The 6232-nt window shown below is 46.1% G+C and overlaps 2 pseudogenes; both read right to left on the reverse strand.

The window, feature by feature from the left end:
* Window positions 1–1507: 1507 nt before the first annotated feature.
* Window positions 1508–3494, reverse strand: LOC129328766 (tubulin alpha-1C chain-like; annotated as a pseudogene).
* Window positions 3495–5511: 2017 nt separating this feature from the next.
* On the reverse strand, window positions 5512–5894 carry LOC129328776 (ragulator complex protein LAMTOR2-like; annotated as a pseudogene).
* Between the last annotated feature and the right edge of the window lie 338 nt (window positions 5895–6232).

Below are 6232 nucleotides of genomic sequence, written 5' to 3' on the forward strand. Positions count from 1 at the left end.
TGTATACTAATTATTTATTTTCTATTTTTATTTATGTTGTTTATAATCCACCTTTCTCACTGATACTCAAGGCAGATCCACAGCTGGGACATTTAATAAACAATACAATAGGGTATGCATAGCAGAAATCTGAAAAGAAGCATAAAATTCATATACAGGAATACATTGATGAAACATCGCTGAAAGATAAGTAATTTGACATTTGGCCTTTTAAACACCATAGAAATTATGCAATAGGATTGTATCTATCTTTGTGGCAAACACATATAGGTGTTTTTGAAGGACAACTTTCTCACATTTAAAGCAAGTACTTGAAGAACCATATTGTCCAGCCTGCCAGCTAAAATCTTTCTCACAAGCCCTCACAATTTTCCTCAGGCCAGTTTAGCTAGGGATTCTGACAGTGTTTTGCCATCTTCTGAGCATGGAGCAAGGGTTACTCTCTCTCTCTCTCTCTCTCTGTGTGTGTGTGTGGGGGGGGAGAGGTAGTTGTGAATTTCATGCATTGTGCAGGGGGTTAGACTAGATGACCCTAGAGCAGAGGTGGGCAATTGTTTTGGCTCGGGGGCCACTTTGTGGGAGTGGAGGTTAGCGGAGGGCCGCACCTTTTAAAATGATTGCATTCATTAGTTAACTTTCGGTGCCAGGCGCCCGGTAGGTGACTGTCTTGGCGGGCCGCATGTGGCTCTGTAGCGGGCCGCATGTGGCCCGTGGGCTGCAATTTGCCCACCCCTGCCCTAGAGGTACCTTCAAACCCTATGATTCTATGAAGAGGTGAAGTAAACCAGGTCACAGATTATATGCAAATCTCAGCACCATGCTAGATGCAAGTATCTCTTTGTAATTCTGAATTCATATTTAGTAAGGCATAAGCTGCTATGATGACTTGACATTCTGGGTTTTTAAAAAAATATTTGTTTAAAAACTGTGGATGCCTGTGTTAGGGAGGCCAAGTCTCCCACTATAGCTACAGAGCCCTGTTCCTTGCTGCTGCCTGACAAGGCGGTAGGGGAAAAATATAGGGAGGCAGGATTTGGCGTCACACCGATTCCCAATGTTACTTCCAATATGAAACTGGACATGTAGTCACTGCGCTGATGCAACACTCTAGGTTTCACCCCAAACCCTATGGTTTAGCCATAGAGTTTTGAGTGAATCTAAAGCATCACCCTGGTGTAATGATGTCACTTCTGGTTCTGCGCTGGAATTTTCATTCTGTGTTGAATCACTCAGCCTGCTCCCCATATTCTGCTGGTGGAGTGCCATCTAGGGCTGGCAGCCCTTACAAGTGTATACAGTCAGGAACCTTGAAAAAACAGCATTCCAGCTCACATGCAGAGAGTTGTAAATGCATGTATTTTCATACATTTAGGCTTTTTTTTTTTGCTTTTGCTTTTACCTGAGGACAGCTTTTAATTTGCATTGGTAGAATGGACAGTAACAGCAGTCGAGAGAGAGGCAAGAGCAAAAGGCAGAAAACAACTTAATATTCCTTTCTCTCATCCCTCTAATCAGTACTGTCTGCCGCAACTTCCTTGTAACCTTCTCTACGGCAGTCATGTCCTCCTGAGCTTTTGAGAACTCTCCTTCCTCCATCCCCTCCCCTACATACCAGTGGACAAAGGAATGCTTGGTATACATCAGGTCAAACTTGTGGTCCAGGTGAGCCCAGCCCTCAGCAATGGCTGTGTCATAAGTCAGCCTTGCCCTGTGCTCAGTGAAGAGTCATCATACAGCTGCCTGCAGTTCACACCCACACTGACCCAGCTGCAGCTGACCTTGAGTTTGATGAACAGCAATTGCTGGCTAATCAATCAGCAGAGCCTTCAGCTGTAACAAACTCAGCTGCAGAAGGCCACTCCTCCCCTCCCTCTTCACTGACACCTTTGCAGCGCTGGCACTGTCAGAGACAGGTAGAGCTGCAAGAACGCAGGAGGACTGCATGACTCATGAGTCAGCAACAACTGTCAAATGACTAGGATGAATGAGTGAGGTCAGGATGTCTACCTAGTAAGTGGCTGACAGTTTAGCTCATTAAGACTTTGCTGGAAGGAGAAGCAGTTTGTGGAAGCAACTAGTGCATTTTATGGCTGGTCCGCCAGCCTGGCTAGTGTGCAAAGGCTGACCTGCTAACCCTTGGACTGGACCTGACTTGTGGCTTCTCTGGAACTCTGACCCTTGGACTGGATTTAACTCTTGGCTTCTCTAGAACTCTGACCCTTGGATTGAACCTGACTTGTGGCTTCTCTGGAACACTGACTCTTGGACTGGACTCTGTTTATTCTTTGCTCCCTGGTTGTGACTGGCCCCTGCACTCTGGCCTCTGCCCCCTAGGGGACTACCCCAGTACAGGCTGTGGTGTTGCTCAGCATGCACACAGCACTCTGCACTCTGGGCCAGGTCACCCTTGGGGACCACAGTGTGGGGGTGGGGCTGGTAATTGATAACAACCTTGATACCAACCTTGAAACCAGTGGGGCATCAGACCACAAATTGGATGCTATATTTGGCCTTGATGGTGGTAATAGCAGCACTGACATCTTTGGGAACAACATTGCTTTGGTAGAACAGTCAGCAGGCCATGTATTTACTGTGGCAAGGGTCACATTTCACCATCTGGTTGGCTGGCTCAAAGCAAGCATTGGTGATCTTTGTCACAAAGAGCTGTTCTTGGTAAGCTTTCTCAGCAGAGATGATTGGGGCATAGGTGGTCAGAGGGAAATGGATGTGGGGATAGGGCACCAAATTGGTCTGAAATTCGATCAGCTCCACATTCAGGGCACCATCAAATCACAGGGAGGCTGCGATGGAGAACATGATTTGGCTAATGAGGGGGTTGAGGTTGGTGTAGGTGGGGCGTTCGATGGCAAGGTTCCTCTGACAGATGTCATAGATGGCCTCATTGTCCACCATGAAGGCACAATCAGAATGCTCTAAGGTCATGTGGGTGGTCAGGATGGAGTTGTAGGGCTCAACGACAGCAGTAGAGAATAGAGGAGCTGGGTAGATAGAGAATTCCAGCTTGGACTTCTTGCCATAGTCAACTGACAAATGCTCCATCAGCAAGGAAGTGAAACCAGAGCCAGTGTTGCCACCAAAGCTACAGAAGCCCAGGAAGCCCAGGAGACCTGTGCATTGGTCAGCCAGTTTCCTGATCCTATTCAGTACCAAGTCAATGATCTCTTTGCCAATGGTGTAATGGCCTTGGGCATAGTTGTTGGCAGCATCTTCTTTGCCAGATGAGATGCTCTGGGTAGAAAAGCTGGCGGTAGGTTCCTGTGCGCACTTCATCAATGACTGTTGGCTCCAAATCCATAAAGATAGCCCTGAGGACATGCTTACCAGTGCCCATCTCACTGAAGAACGTGCTGAAGGAGTCATCTCCTCTTGCAATGGTCTTGTCACTGGGCATCTGCCCATCAGGCTGAATGCCATATTCAAGATAGTATAGCTCCCAGCAGGAACTGCCAATCTGGACCCACGTGGATGAAGATGCACTCATGCGTGATTGCCCAGGCTGGTGGGGAGCGCTTTCTCACTAATAGACTTGTTTTTCACATTTCGGCTTTTTGTGTATATTCCAACGAAGGTATGCAGACTGGGGCAAACTGCTACTTTGACTCCTTCCACCCTGCATACATTAATTATTTGCGCTTGGAATCTGGGATACGGTTTGGAAAATTATTATTGTTGTTGTTGTTGTTGTTAATTTATTCCAGATATCTGCTTAAGGTGGCTCACAAATAAAACAGTACAGTAAAATCAGAAAAACTACAGCATGAAAACAAGCCAGGGCATAACACCATATAAACATCTAGAAAAGATGGAACCTCTCTGCTGGCCTGGCACCAATGGAAAGTGGGGGAGGACATTCCGGGACAAGGTGCTGGCACTGAAAAATACCTGCCTCCCATTGTCACTCACCTCACCTATGCAGGCGGGAGCACAGAGAACAAGGTTTGAGAAGAGGATCTGGTGGGCTGCACATAATGTTGCCAACTCCATCTTGGGAAGTTCCTGGAGATTTGGGAGTTATGTTTGGAGAGGCTATCACTGGGGATGAGACGCCATAGAGTCTGCCCTCCAGGGGACTGGTCTCTGTAATCTGGAGGAGATCAGTTGTAATTCCAGGAGAATGTCACACCCCTAGCTGGACAGTACAGGAGGAGGCAGTCATTCATGTGCATATGACACAAAGGCACACAATATAGAAGTGCTGCCAATACTAAGCAAGCCTGGGTTTGGTTAGTACTTGAACCGAGAGCCTTCTGTAGCCTGTCTTGGTTCCATGACAGTAAAAAGGTAGGATGTCTGAAAAAGGCTACTGGCTATAACCTGACCCTGGTGTTATGCTTTCACAAATGTTGAATAATGTGCTTTTAATCCACTTTCAATGCTCTTTAGCGATAGTTTGCAAGTGGATTTTCATGTTGCATACCATAAAATCCAGTTGCAAAGTACATTGTTGGCTATTTTTGATTGCTGAAAAGAGTTACTCAGGACATGTAGAATCTGAGCAGTAGTTTAAGGAGTTAAATACTAGCAGCAACCAGCATTTTAAAATCTGAAAGATGCAGGAGAATCAAACAATTAAGCATCTTCAGGTAGGGGACTTCTTTCAGGAGCTTTCAGAAAACAACAGTGGCCACTTATTCTCTTTACACTGCATGTGTCCCAGCTGAGGTAAGCCAGAGCACCTGTTCCTTCCACATTCCTGCTGCTCTGGGGCTGTTAGCAACGGCTGCCAGGGAGGCCCCGGGAGAGCCACAGAAGGTTCATAATGGAAGCCGAGAGCGTACCGGTTGCTTAACTGATGGAGAGCTGGTCATTTTCACACCAGTTGTCTCTCTCCTTCTCTTAGTCTTTCCTTGACCAGAATCTGAAGGTCAGACTTTGGACATATAATTCATACAAACTGGGTAACATTTTAGGGAAATAAAAAAAGGAACTCTGCTAGTCAGGCTATGCAAATACGCTGGAATTGATGTTGCAAGTCTGGGATTTTCAGTTTAGAGGAGAGAGAACATTGAGATAAGGCAGGTTTATAAAACTGCATGATGTGGCGAAAGTAGGTAGAACTTTCCCCAAGTAATACTTTGTATAGTGGCTGACTGGACTGTCAGATTATTGTAATGCAGTTGGTGAAGGGCTGTCCTTGAAGGCACTTCAGAAACTAGTATTAAAACCCAGCTAGTGGCACAGATGAACATTTGGCCTGGGCCTCAAATTTAGACACTTGTAAATTTTTTGGCATTTGTTATGCAACTTGGTTTTTTAAAAAATAAACACAGCTTTTTTATTCTCTTCCCACCTTAGTTTTAAATTTGTTTGAAAGATATATATTACAGATGGCCAATGCGATCCACTATATTGCTAGGAGGCCAAGTCTGCAAGCCAAAACCCCCTGCCAAGCACCCAGTTTATCTTGTATAAAAGTCTGTTTTGGAAATAGGCTCCTGCTGAGGAAAGTCACAAAAGCCTTCCCCGCCCCCCCTCCTCTCTGTCTGGCTCCACAGCTCATGATGCTGCCACCTGGGTGAACGGGTCTTCGAGGTACTGGCCCAGAGCTTGTGCCTTTGCTTTCAGCATGCCAAAGCTCACTGTCTCCTTGGCATACATGCACAGCAACAGGTTGGCAATTCTGGTGATTGCAATGCAGCTCTCCATGCAGTCCATGAGGATGAACTTCAAGTTGTCTTCATTGAATGCCTGGTGGCCATTCTTGTCATAGGCCACCCAGATGTTGCTGGCAATGGCAGCCGTGACGCTGGCATCTGTGTCTCCGTAACTGGAATATACAAGGAGGGAGCTCTCATTGTTCAGAAGCAAAGTGCTCTGAATGCCTCCCATGTTGGCCTGCTTAGCGCCTGGGTCAAGGCTTTGGGGTGCAGCATCACAAACCTCCTAGCAAAACTTCCAACTTGTTTTTATGCACATCACATGTCGTCATTTTTATATTTTTACTATGGCTGAGGGCCTCAAAAGCTGGAAGTGTCTTGGGCCCTTCTGCACCTCTGAGAGGGCCAGAATGTGGCTGCTTGTCCATTAAGCGGTGTAAGCCAGTGTGAGCAAATTTCCCACCTTTTGAATGCCCTCCTCTGCTTTTACCCTGGCTTATAATTAGGCAAGTTCCATCGTTTTAGCCTGCAGACTGTTTTATGAACATCATTTTAGGTTATGAATGCTGCTGTTTATGTCCTGGATATATTGCCCATTCTATGCTGTTTTTATT

This window comes from Eublepharis macularius, chromosome 1, assembly GCF_028583425.1.
Source record: "Eublepharis macularius isolate TG4126 chromosome 1, MPM_Emac_v1.0, whole genome shotgun sequence".
NCBI classification, from domain to species: domain Eukaryota; kingdom Metazoa; phylum Chordata; class Lepidosauria; order Squamata; family Eublepharidae; genus Eublepharis; species Eublepharis macularius.